Genomic DNA, 19,879 nt, shown 5'->3' with positions numbered 1-19,879 from the left:
GTCTCTCTCTTCCCTCTTCCACCCCAGCTCCAGCCTGGCCTTTTCTTTTCATCCCTCTCCCGCAAGACAGAAGCTGTGGCTCTGATACAAGACCGTGTTCCTGTGTCCCCTGCATGTTCCCCATGCTTCACCCTCTCCTTTTGCGTGGACCTCATTACAGTGAAATTTAATAAAAACAAAAGCAGAAAAAAAAAAACCCACACGCCCCTTCATGTACGTGCCACATGGGCCACACTAGGCCCCTTCCCTGCCTGGGCAATTGTGAAGACTGGTTTTGGGTTGGAGCTTCTGTCAACCCTGTTCCCAAGGGACCAGGATGAGCAGAGTCCCTGCTGACCCACACTGGCCCCACACGGTGAGGGAGAAATAAACGTCAGTCTTTTGTGGCCTGTGGTTTTTTTAGGGAATGTTCGTTTATGCATCATGTCCATCCTTGGACAGGCTGTTGCACTTGACATCCGCAGAGCCAACTTTGCCTGTCTCTTTCCCCTCTTACTCAGCCCACTGCTTTGCAGCTTCGTTTGCTGGCTCTTTCACCCTATTTGGCTATTTCCCAGGCCTCCTTCTCCTCTCCTCTTACACTTTCTCCCCCTATAGTCTCACTCACAGCTGCTCTGCATGACAATGACTGGCATATTTATACCTCCTCCCATCCATGGGTCCTGTTGCTCACCCGACGCCTCCCCAGGGATGTCTCAGAGGTTCCTCAGGCTCAACATATCCCGACTCAGCCTCATCCCCTTCCAACCTGGCCTCCTCCCAGTGTCCCCATCTCACTCTACCGCTTATTTGTACAAGACAGAACCTGGGAGTCATCCAGGAATTTCCTTCTCTATGACCCTGTTTTTCATTTCTTTCTTTCTTTTGTAACTAATAGACCATGTCAGTTAAAAAAAAAATTATTTAATGAATTCATTTTTATTTTTGGATGTGTTGGGTTTTCGATGCTGTGCTCAGGCTTTCTCTAGTCGCGGTGATCGGGGACTACTTTCTAGCTGTGGTGCTCGGATTTCTCATTGCCACGGCTTCTCTTCTGGAGCTCGGGTGCTGGGTGCGAGGCTCTGTAGTTATAGCACACGGGTTTAGTTGCTCCATGGCGTGTGGAAGCTTCCTAGACCGGGGACCGAAACGGTACCCCCTGCATTGCAAGGCAGATTCTTAACCACTGGACCACCAGGGAAGCCCTCTTCTCCACTTCTCATCTGCAGCCATCTCCAGCATCTGTCAAATTACCCTTCATACCCACCCACGTTTCTCCGTCTGCACCCCCACCACTCTGGTCCCGCCACCTCCTCATCTCATCTCATCTCATCTGGAACTCTTATCCGGATGCCTGCAGGACTATCTTCTGGTCTCACGCTCTCACAATTTATTTTCCTCGTGGTAGCCAGAAGGATCTTTTCAAAAAGATCCTGCAACTAACTTCTGGCTTAAACCTTGCCAAGTTCCCTTCACTGCACATCACTCTGATGCTTTCTTGCCTCCCTCTTTTACTTAGAAGGACACTATCCTCACCTAGATAATTTAGGAAAATCTCCCCATCTCAAGATCATTAATCACACCCTCAAAGTCCCTTTGGCTTAGTAAAGGGAACATATTCATAGGTTCTGGGATTTAGGGCAAGGATGTCTTTGTGTGGAAAGGTTGTTATTCTGCCAATCACACATGGGTAGACTCATGTCAACCTGTTGATTTTTCTAAATTAATTGCTATTGGAGTATAGTTGCTTTACAATGGTGTTAGTTTCTGCTCTACAGCAAAGTGGGTCAGGTGTCCATTTACATATACCCCTCTTTGTTGGATTTCCTTCCTGCTTAAGTCACCACCCAGCATTGGGTAGAGTTCCCTGTGCTATGCAACTAACTAGACATTAGTGATCTGTTCTATACATAGTGCCAATAGTGTATATATGTCTATCCCCATCTCCCAGTCCATCCCACCCGCCTTCCACCGTGGAATCCATACATTTGTTTTTTACATCTGTGTCTTTTCCTGCTTTGCAGATAAGATCATCAATACCATTTTTCTGATTGCACCTATATGCGTTAATATACCATATTTATTTTTCTCTTTCTGACTTAATTCACTCTGTGCAATAGTCTCTAGGTTCATTCAGGTCTCTGCAAATGGCATAACTTTGTATCTTTTTATGGCTGAGAAATACTCCATCGTGGGGCATCCCCAGTGGCTCCACAGTAAAGAATCTGTCTGCAGTGCAGGAGACGTGGGAGGCACCGGTTTGATCCCTGGGTCAGGAAATCCCCTGGAGGACGGCATGGCAACCCACCCCAGTATCCTTTCCTGGAGAGTCCCATGGACAGAGGAAGCTGGCAGGCTACAGTCCATGGGGTCGCAAAGAGTCAGACACGACTGAAGCAACTGGACATACACGCACAACGTTCCATTGTCTACGTGAACCACATCTTCTTTACCCGTTCCTCTGTTGACAGACATTTGATCTATTGTGTTTACTCCTAATAAAATGAATCACCGCTTCTTTCAGGATGAAAGAGATCCAGTGTGGTCAGCTTGGATTTCTAGTGTCTTCAAGAAACGACCCTGTGTCTACGACTTAGCTTGGGCTCTGTTGCTGGAAGAGTGACCGCTGAGCAGCAGCAGCAGCTGGAGCAGCCTCGCTGAGTGAGAGCCCATCCTCTCAGGCCTCTTCAGAGCTCCACCTCCGCCCCTGGGGCCAGCAGGGGCGCAGGCAGGAGCCAGTTGATGTCACTTGGCCAAGTCATTCTGTTGAGTTCGTTCTGGTTGTCTAGTGCCTCCTCCTTGAAGGATGCTCTCCAGTGATACAGAAAGAATCACTCTTTGTGCCAGGTCCCTTCTGCATTACAGCCCTGGACAGCCTCACTTCTGTCTAATCATTCTCCTTCTCGTCTCCCAACCACTTTTTTTTTTCTTTTTAATATTTATGGTGACGTACGCTGTCTATGGGCTTCCCTGGTGGCTCAGACAGTAAAGCATCTCCCTGCAATGCGGAAGACCTGGGTTCGATTCCTGGGTCGGGAAGATCCCCTGGAGAAGGAAATGGCAACCTACTCCAGTGCTCTTGCCTGGAAAATCCCATCGACGGAGGAGCCTGATAGGCTACAGTCCATGGGGTCACAAAGAGTCGGACACGACTGAGCAACTTCACTTTCACTTTACGCTGTCTATACCAGAACCCACAGCGTGCCAGGAACTGCTTTTCAAAAGATTTATAATTTTCCATATGGCATGACTTTATGGCAGAACCTGAGGAGTCTGCATCATAATTCTCTCCATGGGGCTTGCCAAAAACTGTACATGGTCTCTTTCCCAGGGCTGATACCTCCAGCACCACTTTAACTGTGCTTGTACAGGCTCTTCCATCGCTTTATTAACTGGCAGATTCAGGGAGATACAGGAAGTGATCTGACTAGTGCATCTTAAGATCGTGTGCTGGGCCTCACACCTCCATTTGCTGACACCGAGAGGGGCCCTCTCTGTGGTACAGCCCGAGTCGGCACTTCTTGTGTCAGAGCCTGGACCTGCTGCAAAGTCCTGTCCATCTCTGGGCTGAATCAAAGCTGGCAGCTTTTCAGGTCTCCTGGTATGTGGTTTGGAGTACTTCTACATGGGGATGGTGCCTTGAGGACCCAAGGAATCCCACCAAGCGTTACGCTTCCTTCTCTGAGGTGGAAGGTGAAAGGTGCCATCATTTGTTCTTCGCTTTAAAAAGACCATCTGAGCCACCAGCTTCCCTGGTGGCTCAGAGGTTAAAGCGTCTGCCTGGAATGTGGGAGACCCAGGCTCGATCCCTGGGTCGGGAAGATCCCCTGGAGAAGGAAATGTCAACCCACTCAGTACTCTTGCCTGGAGAATCCCATGGAGGGAGGAGCCTGGTAGGCTACAGTCCATGGGGTCGCAAAGAGTTGAAGACGACTGAGCAACTTCACTTTAAAAAGACAGATTTATTTATTTGGCTGTGCCAGGTCTTCATTTCAGCACTCGGGATCTTTGATCGTCATTTCAGCATGTGAACTCTTAGTTGTGGCATGAAGTGAAAGTGAAACCAAGCCGCTCAGTCATGTCCCACTCTTTGTGACCCCATGAATTATACAGTCCATGGAATTCTCCAGGCCAGAATACTGGAGTGGGTAGCCATTCCCTTCTCCAGGAGATCTTCCCAACCCAGGGATCAAACCTAGGTCTCCCGCATTGCAGGCAGATTCTTTACCCGCTGAACCACCAGGGAAGCCCAAGAATACTGCAGTGGGGAGCCTATCTCTTCTCCAGCGGATCTTCCTGAATCCAGGAATTGAACCGGGGTCTCCTTCATTGCAGGTAAATTCTTTACCAGCTGAGCTATCGGGGACGCCCAGACAAACTCTTATTTGCGTATGAGGGATCTAGTTCCTTGACCAGGAATCAAACCCCGGCCCTCTGCCCTGAGAGCACGGAGTCTTGGCCCCTGGACCACCTGGGAAGTCCCTACTGGTCCTTTGCTGTGGTTGCCCCGGCGTGTTCCAGATCACTGCAGCTCCTGAAAGTCGTACGGGTGTAACTGGTCCCTGAAACTTCACTGGGCTTACCCCCTCACCCTTTGGAGTGTGTGGATCCACAACATACTAGCTACTTCTTGTTCATTCATTCTGATGAGCACGAGGTTATTGATACAGCAGACCAATGCAATATTTTGCAAGATAGGGGGCCAATTCAGGTCTTTGGGGCCTATGATTAGACAGGGGCCTGAAGAGTGAATATATTTCTGGGGTAAGACTGTGAAGGTATACTATTAGCCATTCCAACTGAACACAAACTATTTTTTAAAGATTTATTTTGGCTGCACCAGGTCTTAGCTGCAGCGTGTGGGATCTAGTGCCCTGACCAGGGATAGAACCCGGGCCTCCTGCATTGGGAGCATGCAGTCTTAGCCCCTGGACCACCAGGGAAGTCCCTGTAAACTGTTTTTGATCCCCTTTCCTGTTAAGGATAGAATGTAATGCATCTGCTAGATCGGTGGCCAAGTACCGTGGACCGAGGAGTACTACGGACTGAGGCCGTGATGGTCGCCACTAGCCAGACTATCACGTTTGTCACAGCAGCTGTGATTCTGGCTAGAACTTGACTGGATTTGCACTGTCATCTCTGAGATCTGTCTTGTTTTTGCAGGGGCCAAACTGGTCAGTTCCATGGAACTGTAATGAGGACCATTACCCTTTGATCCTTGAACTTTTAAAAGGGAGCGCCAATATCTGGTACCACCCTCCCCCTCCCCCATTTGGGATGGGATATTGTGTGCTTTTTAACATACTTTCTAAAGTTTTTATTTATTTGTTCTTGGCTGTGCTGGGTCTTTGTTCCTGCATGCAGGCTACTCTCTAGTTGAGGCGAGTGGGCTTCTTGCGGTGGCTTCTCTTGCTGCGGAGCATGGGCTCTGGGGCACACGGCCTTCAGTAGCTGTGTGGGCACACAGCCTTCAGCTCCAGGGGCTCAGCTGCCCCATGGCATCTGGGATCTTAGTTCCCGGACCAGGAATCGAACCCATGTACCCTACACTGTAAGGTGGATTCTTAACCCCCGGTCTAGCACGGAAGTCCCAGAGATATCTTTTTTTTCTTTTTTTTTTAAATTTACTATCTCAGAAGGGAAAAGAAGACAGTTTCAGAGGCTTCCTCTCTGCCTACCCCACCACAAAATCTCTCACCTTGCAAGCCAAGGAGTCAAAGTGGGGGTTGTGACAATTACAGTCTCTAATTGCACTTTGGGGAGTAGGGAAATGATCACTGGGGTGAATCTATGGACCCACTGGATCCATTGTGAGCCAGGCCTGGTCCAATATTCCATCTATCACCTGGGCTGTAGGGCCCCACTAATGGAGGGCCACCACGGTACACCAGAGCTCAGCGTATCTTTATCAAGCCAGACTCTGTCTTACGTCCTAGATTTATTCAGGTGGCCTCTTTCTGTGGGACATGTTTCAGGAGGACTGAGGTATGATCGCTAGACACACTTGCTTTGTGTTACTGGCTCATCCTGCGGGCTCAGTGTCTCCTTTAGTCAGTGGGTTCCGGATCTGAAAACTGACCTCCAGAAACTTGATGAGGAGTCCTGACATTTTTGTTTCACTGGGAGGATTGCCCTTGGCCTCCTGACTGTCCATTCTTGATTTCTCTGATTGTACAGCTCAAGTAGGACATTTGCTGGCTGCCCACCTATTTCGTGTCCAGGGAACACCTTTGGAGGACTTGCTCTAGGCCTGGTCACCTGGGGCCACTCTGACCTGACCACTCATTATAATGATTGCATCCACCTCTCTTCGGATGGGTCGGCATCACCACCAGACCATGATTGTTTGGGGCTCCCTTGCCCTCGTTGCTGTTAGGGACCCTTGTGCCATGAGAGCTGACCCCGCCAGCACCAGGCCCACAGAGGCGAGCCTTCGTCCACCGTCTCGGTGATGCTGGGCTCCTCTGCTAGGGGAAGTGGTGTGTCCACCAGGCCCTCCAGACAAACATACTCTTCACTGGTTTTCCCCGCCTTACATCTTTAGCACATCCATTCCAGCCCACCCACTTCACAGAGCCCTTCAATTCCCCCTTCTACCATCTGACACAAAAATCCCAGCTTCCTAAACATACAGGCCATGCTGTTTTCTGTGCTGCTTTTTTAACTTTTTAGAGCATTTATTTATTTGGCTGCACTTGTTCTTAGTTGCGGCATGTGAACTCTTAATTGTGGCATATGGGATCTAAGTTCCCTGACCAGGGATTGAACCCAGGTCCCCTGCATTGGGAGCTCGGAGTCTTAGCCATTGGCCCACCAGGGAAGTCCCTTTCTGTGCTTCTAGCAGCATCTTTGTGCCACCTCCATGGTCCTTGCATCCCGGGAAAGTACTGCCCCATCAATAAGATTTCCCATCAGTCTAGCCTTCTGTGTCTCCCCCACCATCTGACTTTGGATGATACACCTTCAAAATCCAGTCTCACCTGTGCTCTCCAGCTCCTGCCCATGGGCTATAGTTCCTTTCCTTCCTTATCAAGTTCAGCACTGCCTTGGCCTGGTCATCATGTGACTTGACCCCCAATTACTGGTCTAGTGACCGAAAGGGGAGATGGAGGCAGATCCTGGAGGGGCTTCATAAAGTTGCAGAGTGGAGACCTCTGCATTTTTTGTAAAGGAATAAGGAAGTATTAACCCTTAATAGGGCTTCCCTGGTGGCTCAGACGGTAAAGCGTCTGCCTGCAGTGCAGGAGACCCAGGTTCGATTCCTGGGCCGGGAAGATCCCCTGGAGAAGGAAATGGCAATCCACTCCAGCACTCTTGCCTGGAAAACCCCATGGATGGAGGAGCCTGATAGGCTACAGTCCATGGGGTCACAAAGAGTCGGACACAACTGAGCAACTTCACAACTTCACAACCCTTAATAGGGGCTTCCCAGCTGGTGCTACTGGTAAAGAACCTGCCTGCCAATGCAGGAGACATAAGAGACACGACTTCAATCCCTGGGTAGGGAAGACTCCCTGGAGGAGGGCTTGGCAACCCACTCCAGTATTCTTGCCTGGAGAATCCCATGGACAGAGAAGCCTGGTGGACTACAGTCCATGGGGTTGCAAAGAGTTGGACACAACTGAAGTGATTTAGCAGCAGCAGCAGCAGCGGCAGCCCTTAATAGGGAAGAATGGGTTACTTCTGCAAGGCTCAGAGGGTTCAAGACAATCAAGGGATTTCAGATTTGGGGTGCATCAACTCAGATGTCCCATCTGAAATGTCAAGGGGCCATCCTCTCCCCATCAGAGCACAGTCTTGACACAGAGCTAAGTCAGGTTGCGTTTAATCTTCTTTGGAACTTGGCTGCTCTGAGCTCCTCCTCTTTGTCCGTTCTCCCACTACAGGACTTGAGGACCTCCTTTCACGCTTAGCTCTTAATTACTCTCAGCTTTTGGTTATCTTTTTTTTCAAAGGGCTAGTCAAGTTTAGCCATAGCCACCTAAATCCACTTATTTTGCTATTTCTCAGCTATCCAAATAGCTGCCCTCAGCACTGCATTTCCTTTCACAGGTGAACTATCTTAATTCATCGAAGGTGAACGTTCTAACGTATTGTCAGCTTGTTGCAATCCACCTACTACTGTTGCCAGGCAGGAGAGGGGTGAATCTGCCCAAATCCCACCTCAGCACCTGCTTTCCCAGACTCCTCAGCCCTCGCTGCTGTAGGAGGGGTTCCCCAGCAAGCGGAACTTACTAGCACGCAAGAGGTTGATAAGGGAGAGTTCCCAGGACCCAGAAGTTGGTCTCCAATGCTGTGTCAGTTTCCTGTTGCTGTTATAACAAATGGTCACAAACAGAGTGGCTCAGAGCAGCATAAGTTTCTTACCTTACAGTTCCGGAGTTCAGAAGTTGAGAATGGGTCCGCAGGGCTGTGTTCCTTCTGAAGGCTGCAGGAAGAAGGGGTTTCCTTGCTTTTTTCTGGAGGCTTTCTGCCTTCCTTGGTTCATGGCTTCTTCCTTCCATCATTCTGACCTCTGCCTCCATTGTTTCCTCTTCCTCCCTGACTCTGACCCTTCTGCTTCCTTTAAATTCATTTTTAATTAAAGAAATTATTTCTTTACTTATTTATTTGGCTGCAGGGGGTCTTAGTTGTGGCATGCAGGATCTTTAGTTGTGGGCTTTGAAGTCTTAGCGGCAGCATGTGGAATCTAGCTCCCAGATGAAGGATCGAACCCAGACTTTCAGCATTGGGAACTTGGAGTCTTAGCCACTGGACCCCCAGGGAAGCCCCTGCCTCCCTTTATAAGGGCACCTGTGATTACATTGTGCCTTCCCCCCACGGATGAGCCAGGATCACCACCCCACCTCTCAATCCTTAATAATAGTGAAGAGAATCCTTTGGCCCTATAAACTAGCATATTCACAAGTTCTGGGGGTTAGGGTGTGGACGTCTTGGGGGGCCGTCGTTCAGACCACATAGGTGGAGCTTTGAGGCTGGATGGCCCTTCAGAATAGTTGTATGAGTGTGCTGGGCCTTTCTGTTTCTATGTCGATTAGGCACTGGGTGTGCCGTGACCTTAAGCAAACACCTGTCTTTAGCCTACGTGTGTGCCCGCTAAGTCCCTTCAGTCGTGTCTGACTCTTTTTGACCCCTGGGACTGTAGCCCACCAGGCTTCTCTGTCCATGGGGTTCTCCAGGCAAGAATACTGGAGTGGGTTGCCATGTCCTCCTCCAGGGGATTTCCCTGACTCAGGAATCAAACCCATTTCTCTTGTGCCTCCTGCAGTGGTAGGTGGGGTCTTCATCACTAGCACCCCCTGGGAAGCCCCCGTCTTTAGTCTAGACATTCCCATCACAGCATTGTCTGCCAGCGGCGCTGCTGACACTGGAGGCTCTGCCCTCCCGAGGGGCATCTGCGTGCCTCACCGTGGCGTCCACCACCATCTCTTTTTCTCCTTCCGTCATTGGCCACACAATCTTTTACCCCTGGACATTTGTTCATGCTCTTTTCCTTCATCTCCCTCTTGTCCTGATCTGGGTGCAATCACCACTTCCTCCAGGAAGTCTTCCCTGACTTCTCTATCCAGGCCATCTGCACCACAGCCCTCCGGAGCTCAGGAAGCTGCACCTGTGGTGTTAATACATCATTAGCATCAGACTCCCCAGGTAGAGCGAGCTCTGTGAGGCAAGGATGGGGTTTGGCTTTGTTCACTACTGTGTCCCCTTCACTGAGCACAGTGCACCTCCCACAAGTGCTCAGAAGGTATTAGTTGAATAAGTGAATGAGGGGAACTATTGCTTTCTTAATTAGGCGGATACATCAAGTTTGGCAGCATGAGTGGATAGCATTTGTCTATTTCTCTACTGATGAGCGTTTAAGTGTTTCCAGTGTTTTAGTAGCTAGTTCACATCATGCTGCAGTGATCATTTCCTGCATATTCTTGTCTTCCTGCCTGGAGTTTCTGCAGGACTGGTTTCTAGAGACAGAACTGCAGGGCCCATGAGAGTGTCCCTGGGACGGGGGCTGGGTCCAGTCCCTCCCTGGGCAGCGGGGTCCCTGGCGAGTCCCCTGCCTGAGTTTCCACTGTGGGCGCTGAAGGAGCAGAGGAAGTGGATGATGTACAGTGGGACAGAGAAGCAGGAAACAGCCCTCCAGGGGAGCACAGGAAGCCCGATAAAGAGCCTTGGTGGCACTCCGGGTCCTGGGCTTGGGCCCCTGCAGCCCTGCTCTGTGTGTCCCCCCATCTTCCTGGACCTCTCATCAGGTCCTCCTTCAACTGAAGCTGCTGCCAACACATTTCTTATACCTGCTACCAAAAGGTCCCAGCTCTTGTAAGCTCCAATCACATCACTGACGTCTGAATATGTGATTTTTATATTTTACATACCTTCCTTGGGAACTGAGGGGTGTGCGTGTGTGTGTGTGTGACAGAGACAGACAGAGAGACTCAGAGGGAGCTGTGAAAACCTTTTTTAAAAAAGTTTGTTTATTTATATTTATTTTGGCTGTGCTGGGTCTTGGTTGCTGCACGGGCTTTTCTCTAGTTGCGACAAGCAGGGGGCTACTCCAGCTGCGGTGTGCTGGCTTCTCATTGCGGAGGCTTTCCTGTTGCGGAGCACGGGGTCCAGGGCACACGGGCTTCCGTCGTGCTGCTCCGCGGCTCTAGTGCGCCGGCTCAATAGCTGTGGCGCACGGGCTTAGTTGCTGTCACGTGGGCTTCGGATTAGGGATCGAACCAGGGTCTCCTGCATTGGCAGGCAGATTCTCTACCACTGAGGCACCAGGGAAGCCCTGTGATAAACTTTTGTCTATATTCCAGAGGCCTCTGAAAAGACGATGCCTCCTCTGGGGGAAGCGGTGCAAAGCGACGTTTAGACTATAAGCCTATCAGCGTTTCCTGAGGTTTGTGACAGGAGCTGGAGGCAGGCTGTTCTGGGAGAGTCTTTTGCGCACCTGCCCCACTGGCTCAGACAGTAAAGAATCCGCCTGCAGTGCGGGAGCCCTGGGTTCCACCCCTGTGGTGGGAAGATCCCCCTGAGGAGGAAATGGCAGCCCACTCCAGCGTTCTCGCCTGGAGAATCCCCAAGGACAGAGGAGCCTGGCAGGCTACAGTCCCTGGGATGGGAAAGACTCACACGACTGAGCGGCCGCGTGCACACGTGGACACACCCGCCCTTCCCCATCATGTTCCTGTAGGGGCAGCAGAAGCTCTCTGACCCGACTGAGTGGCTGAGGGTTGATCCACATAGGGGACCCACAGTCCCAGCGTCATCCCACGTGCTGGGCCCTGGTTCTTAGCAGGAGCACACGGGAGCCAGCTCCATGTGCCCCCAGCGCCCAGCACAGTGCCTGGCACGTATGGCGGCTCAGGAAACCTGGTGGGGATGAGTGCCCATGGCCTCTCCTCTTATGGACCTTTCTTTTTTTTTTTTTTAACGTTTTTTTTTTTTTCTTTTTAGCCTCACTGTGAGGCATGTGGGATCCTAGTTCCCTGACTGAACCTGAGTCCCCTGCAGTGGAAGCACAGAGTCTTAACCACTGGGCTGCCAGGAAAATCCTTTTCTCAAAAAAAAAAAAATATATTATTTTATCTTTTGGCTGTGCCCTGCAAAAAGTGGGATCTTAGTTCCCCAATCAGGGATCAAAACTGCAACCCCTGCATTGGAAGGTCAGAATCTTAATCACAGGGCAGCCAGGGAAGTCCCTTATGCATTTTTTTTAATGCATCTTTTTTGACATAGAAAAGCTGTTGCATCTCCAGGTCTCAAAGCCCTTCTGTGGCTTCCTGTTGTTTCTAGCACAAAATCCAATCTCCTTATCACCACGAAGAGGTGCTGCCCTCCCCACCCTGCACACAGGAGGCAAGCGCCCTGTGGAAACTCAAGCCCACTCTGCCTGGGGGTATGGGTGGGGGTGGGGATTCCTTGGAGGAGTGTCCTTGGAGGCAGCCTTATGGGATGACATTCCTCTCAGCCCTCAGGCTCCCGAGGCTGGTCACTCCCTGCCCCAGATCAGGGCCCTCAGCCCCACCCTGGGCCCTGCAACCTCACAGACCCCATTAGGTCAGCAACCCTGGCTGCAAACCCATGGAGAGCATGAGCCCTAAGAAATAATGGCGAACCTGGTCCTTGTGCCATTCATTCTCCTGTGACCCAGGCCTCCTCCAGGGTGGATGCGGGGCTGGGGGCCGAGGGCACCTGCTTGGTGGGAGGTGCAGACGGTGTCTCCAAGTGAAATGCCAAGTGGAGATGAATGACTCCTGAATTGTGGGCACCGGCTACATGAGGCCTGGGTTGAGCCGGGCGGGGCCTGGGGGCTTGGACCCCCAGCCGCTCCCCCCACCCCTTCAAGGGGCAGGGCTGCGGGCTCTTCACCTTCACCCAGGTGCCCAGGATTTCCCAGAAACAGTTGCCTCGGCTTCATGCCTGAAACCTCAAACACAAATAATTTTCAATTTGCCTGGGAGTTTCAATCGCACAATCCAATGTTAAATAATAGATTAGATGCCTCAGGGAGAGAAACAGGATTTAAGCAGAAGAAATAAATAAAAGGAAAAGTAAAATTCAGCACATGGGCTTGGAGAGTAAGAATGCAGCTTTCCTTCCTGACCTATCCGCCTTCACTGCCCTGGCCCGTCCTGCCTGGCTGGGTCGTCTTTCCCGAGTCAGCCCAAACTGCCTTTTGCCCACCTGGGTCTCCCCGCCAGCAGGTCCCAGCCCCACTGCCAGGCTTTGTACCCCAAAGAGAGGTCCGACTCGCAGCCCAGGTGACACCACCTAGCCCGCAGTCAGGCTGACCCACACACAGCGGTTCCAGATAGTCAGGTAGACACAGACTGTCCCAGGTGACAGGCAGGTGACAGGAATGACGTGATGGGGTTGGGTGCAGACACAGGTGTGGGAGGAGGGCGTCCTTGGGCCAAGAGGAAGCTGAAGAACGTATGTCTGTGAGACACTGACTTTCTACAAGCTCTGTGCTCCCCGTCGCCCGCTCCCCTCCCCAGCCAGCTACAGTCGGTTCTTGTCATGACAAGAAATCACACCATCTCCAAGGTCACAGACTCCCAATGCCCACCTTACTTCCTCTACAGACACCTCCACCTTCCCCCTGCCGGCAGCCCTTCTTGTTGAGCCCAGATCCCTTGGGCCTCTGCTTCTGTCTCCCTTCCCTTCTTTCCACCCCCATGTGCCCAGCAGGAGTCTAGTTCTAACCTTTCTCTGCAGAAGCATGAGAGCACACTGGGGGATACCAGGGCCGGAATGCCAGGGGCTGAATCTTGGAACATCCTATTCATAGCTGTGTGAGCTTGGGCAAATTACATAACCTCTCTGTGTGTCAGTTTCCTCTTCTGTAAAAACTGGGAGGATAAATGACTATACCTACCTTTCAGGGTTGTGGTGACAATTACATAAGGTAATATATATGAAATGCTTAGAGCAGTCTCCAGTATAGCAGTAAAGCCAGAATTCTTAACATTGCTTCAAGGGCCTACAAGGGAACGAAGCAGAATCCTGGTGGTTCACTGATTAAGATTCCATGCTTCCACTGCAGGGGACATGGATTCAATCCCTGGTTGAGGAATTAAGATCCCACGTGGAAAAAAAGATGAGGGCACTCGACAAGCAGAGAAGTGCATGGATTCAGGATACCCTTAGGGCACAGAGAGAATGACTTCCAGGGCCAGTCGGGGATGGGAGGCTGATGAGAGGCCTGGGGAGGAAAGCTGGGAGAGATGGGAGGTGCCCTGACACAGCCAGCAGGGGTGCGGTCTGAGGTGCCGGTTTGGGAGTCCACCGGACAGCGGAGTGTGTCTGGCGAGCTGGTCCAGGGAGCATGTAGATCGAGGGGTAACTGTCAAATTCAGAACATGGGATAGCTGGGGACTCAGAAGCGAGCCATTTCTGTGGGTGGGGGGACTGGCAGGCAGACCACAGTGGGGTCAAGAGCAAAAGGCTGGAGGATGCGTGAGGTGGCGGGACAAGTTTTGCAGAGAAGGAGCAGACAGAAATGGGGCCAGGGCTGGAGGGCCTCTTTGGTTTGGGGGCTAAGGCTCCTTTGGTTTTGAAGACGGGCGCTGCTGAAGCCTAATGAGCCAGCAGAGAGAGGGCAATGCCTCTGAGGAGGAGACAAGGGGCTGGGCTCCGAGAGGGATTGGAGGGTGGACCCTGGCAGGGCAGGGGGAGGGCGCAGCTGGGCTCAATGCACTTGGAGCATCAGTTTGACAGGAGACGTGAGGGCCCATCTGGCCCTCCCCTTCCTTGCACTGCAGTAAGGCACTCTGTCAGTTCTGCACATTTCTGTGTGTGTGTGCGCGTGCGCGTGCGTGCGTGTGCATGTGCGTGCCCATGTAGGCATGTGTGTATGTGTGTGCTCACCCTTGTGAACACGTGTGTGCGTGTCCACGTGAACATGTGTGTGTGGTGGGGCTGAGGCCACAGAAGGCTCGGGTCACCCTCATGCACAGTGGAGGACGGATGCTTGCAGGCTGTTGGTAGCCCTGAGAGGTTGTGATGGCGAGTGTACGGAGAGCCCAGTGAGTCCTCGCCTCTTGCAGCTGAGGGGGCAGGCTGCAGGGGTTGGCTGCTTTGGGGTTTGCCAGGGGCAGGAGACAGCAGGAACAATGGCCAAGGTGGGTCAGGGTGTGCCCCCGATCTAAGCTTGCCAAAGAGGGGAGTGAAGCCAGCAGGCCTGAAGGCAGCACCCCAGCTGACCCCTGACCCTTCTGTCCGTGTGGACCGGTCTGTGCCCTCCAGGGCTTCCTGAAAGCTTACCGCCCCATTAGGCCCATGAGGGGCGCTGGGGATGTTTGGGGTCCTCCGGAGCTGGTGGGTTTGAGACTGACCTCCACGGTCTGCCTGGAGAGACAGTTGGGGAAGCAGGGTCCCTGCGGCCCCAAGGCTGGGAGGGGCAGCGGGCAGATGACCAACAGTCTTCTCTGTGTCTGGGGCACGCTCCGGACCGCAAGAGCTACACACAAGCGGGGCGTTGCTGCCACCTCGTGGACCGGTCGGGGATGCTCAGGCCGCGGATCGGGAGTGAGGATTTAGCGCCCTCTGGTGGCCTAGTGCTGCCCTGCCGCGCCCCCTTCCCCGCCCGCTTCTTGAACTGCCCTGAGGTCGACCAGGGCGGGGCGGTGGGCGTGCACAAAAGCGAGGGCGCCCAGTCCTCCGGGTGGGATTCCGGCACCAGGTGCGGTTGCTGTGCAGCCCTGGGCGGGACTCCTTGTGCCTCCTCGGTCTTTTCATCCATAAGGTAGAGGCGTGGTCAGAGCTGCCAGGAGGGCTGTATCAAGCAGCGCGTGGGAGTGGCCAGCATCGCACCTGCCCATCAGGAGCGCTTGATTCATGCCGGGCACATCCTGGGCCCCACAGTTTGGAATTACTCACTTTGACCTCTGACCCCGGACCCTTGTTCTGGGCTTCAGGTGCTCTCAGGAGCAGCCCTCCAGCCTACTCTCTCCCCTCCCCTCCTCTTTCGGAGGCCGTCCCAGAGGTGGGGGAGGGGACCGAGGTTCCCAGGTGGCCCCAGCTCCTGCAGACCCCTGGGCACTGTCTGCTGTCATTTTGCAACTGAATCTCCTGTGCAAAGGGCCCTTCTGCACAGCGTGAGAAGTCAGGGAGCAGTACTGGCCTCACCGTCAGGCCCACCATCCAGAGGAACCAAAGCTCAGGGCTCACAGGCCCTGTCCCTCGCCTGGGCCCTGTAGACCCTGGAGGCCACCCTCTCCAGCAAGAGGAGCCAAGGCTGACATATGCCGTCAGCCTCATCCAGGGTCATTGTACCCACCAGCATGGGGGCCCAGAGATGGGGCAGGATGATTTCAGCCCTGCTCAGCCCCAGACCGTCCACCCCCAGGTCCTGGAGAACACCCTGGTCCACTCCTGGGGCCCTGTGCTTAGTGCTTAGTTGCTCAGTCGTATCCGACTCTTTGCGACCCCAGGGACTATAGCCCACTAGGCACCTTTGTCCATGAGGATTCTCCAGGCAAGCATATTGGAGTGGGTTGCCATGCCCTTCTCCAGGGGGTCTTCCCAACCCAGGGACTGAACCCAGGTCTCCTGCACTGCAGGCTGATTCTTTACCGTTTGAGCCACCAGGGGTTCTGGGGTCATGGATCAACACTAATCATCCTGTCCCAGCTGTGGTTCCCCAGCACTAGGTGAGGTGGGGGACATACTAGGAGGAAATTCCCTTGGTTAGCCATGCGTGCTCCCCAGAGAGGAGAGGGCTGAGAAGATGGTGGGAGAGAGAGGAGACCACCTCCTGCCCTCAGGTCTCTCCTGAGTCCCACCGAGGGGACTCAACCTGAGGATGAAATTGACAAACAAGCCCTGCCTGGAAGGGAAGAGGATGCTGGACAACTGTCCCTCCATCCACTGCTCACCCATCACTATCTTAATGGCCAGGGCCCATGGTGACAGTAGACGGGAGAGTTTTGTCATATCTTGGAGCCACAGGTGCCACCTGGCTTGACCTGGCATCTCATCTCCCCAGAGACTATAGGGCTCACCGGTCTCATGGGGACCCTAGGTTTGTGGGACAGCTATTCTCTTTAACTGGCTTCCCAGGTGGACTAGCGGTAAAGAACCAGCTTGCCAGTGCAGGAGATAGAAGAGATGTGGGTTCAATCCCTGGGTCAGGAAGATTCCCTGGAGGAGGGCACGACAACCCACTCCAGTATTCTATCTTGCCTGGAGATTCCCACAGACAGAGGAGACTGGTGGGCTACAGTCCATGGAGTCGCAAACAGTCAGACATGATGGAAATGACTTAGTATGCGTGCATTCTCTTTAATACTCAGAGAACCGGGCTCATGTCTGGGGAGGTCTTAGCCACTGTCAGGAAAAAGGCCTGGTGGGACTTCACTGTGGGTTGCTCCCAGAAAGGGCCCATTTGGAGGACCAAGCCCGCAAAGGGCACTGGGGGTTCAGTGGTTACTTTTTCTACCTTGATGGACTTGCATGACCTCTGGGGGGAGCCTGTAGCCCCTTCTTGGGTCCCTGACCCAAACGGCCCCCTTCAGACTATACCCCACAAAATGGTGAACAAAGGAGGACTGTCCACAGTACCCCCAACCCCTCAACGCATATACAGGCTCACACACATGTGCACATACTCTCACCCCAGACACAGATGCCCATAAGACAGACCCCTGCCACACCACTCACAAAATACACATACACAGACTCACATGCTACCCTCCTTCCCCAGAAATATGCACACACTTTCCTATGTCAACAGTTAAGTCCACTGTCTCCAAGCCCTAGGGCTAGATGAGGCTGGGCTTGGGGGCTGGAGCTGGGTCCAGGACCACCTCAGTGGGTCCAGGTGAGGTCTCAGGGCTGGGCTTCTGGAGCTTGTGCTGGGGGCCATCAAATGGTGATCACGATCATTGCCTGGCCTGCGTCCCCGGCCACTGGCCCCAGAAGGAAAGACCCTCTTTGATGGATGTTTTGTGAGTGCATGCATGCTCAGTCACTTCAGTCGTGTCCGACTCTTCAGTCATGTGTATGGACTGTAGCCTACCAGGCTCCTCTGTCCACAGGGATTCCCCAGGCAAGAACACCGGAGTGGCTTTCCACGCCCTCCTCCAGGGGATTTCCTCAACCCAGGGATGGAACCCCAGTCTCCTGCGTCTCCTGCACTGGCAGGCAGGTTCTTTACCGCTAGTGCACCTGGGAAGCCTGTGTTGTGTGTACACATCTGCCCAGCCAGGCCTGGTTGTCTCTGTGAGATGACACAAGGTACCCTTTCCTACTTTCCAACACACACACACACACACACGCAACACCATGGAAGGATGGTCCCCGGGGCAATCCTGATCGTCTCCAAGCAGCAGCACTGGGTGAAGGCACCCTGCAGGCTGCCCCAGCCTGGCTTCTGGTTCTCTCTTTGTTGAGCAGACCAGTGACATTGCCATGTGCGTACGTACTAAGTCGCTTCAGTCGTGTCTGACTCTGTGAGACCCTGTGGACTACAGCCTGACAGGCTCCTCCATCCATGGGAATCTCCAGGCAAGAATACTGGAGACACGTTTGTCAAATGTGTCCTCGACCAGAGACACTGTTTCTACACAATGCATTCTGCCTCACTTTGTGGGCCCCGCAGCCCAGAAGAGGCACTTTCTGGGTCATGGTGAGCCAGGCTCTCCCTGCCTCTTCTCACACTGCCCTGGCCCTGGCCTGCGTGTGGGTCAGCCTCGCAGCCTCTTCCTGCCTTCCACACCTTCAAGTCTCTTGGGCCCTGACCCCGGCCTCCTCCCTGCCCCTCTGAATTCCTTCTGTCCTATGGCCCAGGTCGCTGTCAGCTGCAACTCAAGGAGAGGCCTTGCCCTACTCAGCATTCTTGGATGCCTTTGGCCTGGAGCAAGCAGGGGGCAGCCTCAACTCCCTTGTTCTACTACTCTTAAACTTTCTAGAGCCCCAAAAGAGAGAGGGAGTAACCCATGCCAGCATGAGCCTGGCTGGGATCCAGTAGCTTGTTTCACCCTGAGGACCAGCAGCATCCTGTCAGGGTCTGGGAGATTCCCCCTTAGCACATGGGAACAGATAGAGAGCAATCTCCTGGGAGGGATCCGCAGACAGGCCATAGAAAGACCCAGGAGGGCCTGCGGCAGACTACTGGGGGACACGCTGACAGAAAGATGAGGCCCAAAGTGTCTGACAGACAGACAGGGCCCTAGAAACAGCCGGGCTGCACTTCCCATTAAAACAAGACCCCAAAACTGCCACGGTCATGCCCACACTCAGAGCTCCACCACTTTCTCCGAGACCTTTCAATAGTCACCCTGGCTTTTGACAATTTCAGAACCATTTCTGCATGTGACAGTGTAAGCTTTTGGAGGAGGTGGTTCCTCTACAGCTTCTCCCCTCCCTCCATCAGTGCTGGTTCAAACAGAAGCAGGCAACCCTGGCGGCTTTGAGGTGATTCTGTCGGATGAATGAAGTCAGGGATCAAGGCCAGTGTTAGGGGGTCTGCAGATGACATCATTGGGCCAAAGCCCTGCTTATCCCGAGGTTCAGAAGGCCAGAGACAGGACTTCCCTGGTGGACCAGTGGTTAACAATCAGCTGGCCAATGCAGGGAACATGGACTCGATCCCTGGTCTGGGAAGATTCCACGTGCCTCAGGGTAGTTAAGCCCATGCACCACGACTTCTGAACCTGGGTCCTCTAGAACCCGAGCTCTGCAACAGGAGAGCCATTGCAATGAGAAACCCTCTTACTGCAACTAGAGAAAGCTCGTGCACAGTAACAGAGACCCAGCACAGCCAATAAAATAAAATAGAAAAGAAAGCCGGGGTGGCATCATTCTCACCTGGAAATGCCACATCCCCTGAGACCCATGTGCACTGTAGCATCGGCCGCAGGGGCAGCCCCAAAGGACAGTTGGTCTAGAGAGCGTGTCAGTGCTCTGGCAGTCCCCAGAAGGCCCCCACAAAGTGCACTGATAGAAGGGCCTCCACGGGGACAGGTCTGTCTTCTTTCAGGATGAAGTGTGCCGGTACCGAGATCTCAGCACCTCGTTGGTGGCGTCCTGGCCTTGGGAGTCTGGGTGGAGGCGCTACTGCGGGCCCTGAACCGGCACTGCTGGGGCCTCTGCTTCTTCTGCGCAGGCCCTGGGCGGGGGCTGCAGGCGCCTGGCTCCCACCATCCTCCCAAGGGGGAAAGAGCCCCAGAAAGCCCCAGGGAAGGGTCCCTGTGCTCCCACACCGACACACAAAGTATAGACACCCCTGCTCTGGAAACCATGTGCTTTATTTCAAACCTCATTCCAAGGGAAACTCCCCCTTGGGTCGTAGAAAAGCTGCAAACCGTGCGGTTTGGTTCAAGGCAACGCTAAGGGAAATCCCTTACTGCTGGGGCCCTCGTCCGCTGGGCCTCAGACTTCCCTGGTCATCCTCACTCTTCACGGAGCT

General features: G+C 53.3%; 1 non-coding gene across 1 annotated transcript; it reads left to right on the top strand.

Annotated features, from left to right (window-relative positions):
* Positions 1–7,181: 7,181 nt before the first annotated feature.
* On the top strand, positions 7,182–7,253 carry TRNAC-GCA (transfer RNA cysteine (anticodon GCA)). The gene has a single exon. It is a non-coding gene; the product is annotated as a tRNA-Cys (tRNA).
* Positions 7,254–19,879: the final 12,626 nt, after the last annotated feature.

This window comes from Capricornis sumatraensis, chromosome 20 (assembly GCF_032405125.1).
Source record: "Capricornis sumatraensis isolate serow.1 chromosome 20, serow.2, whole genome shotgun sequence".
NCBI lineage: Eukaryota > Metazoa > Chordata > Mammalia > Artiodactyla > Bovidae > Capricornis > Capricornis sumatraensis.
The sequence above is the reverse complement of the archived record's forward strand: the minus strand, read 5'-3'. Positions and strand labels throughout refer to the sequence as shown.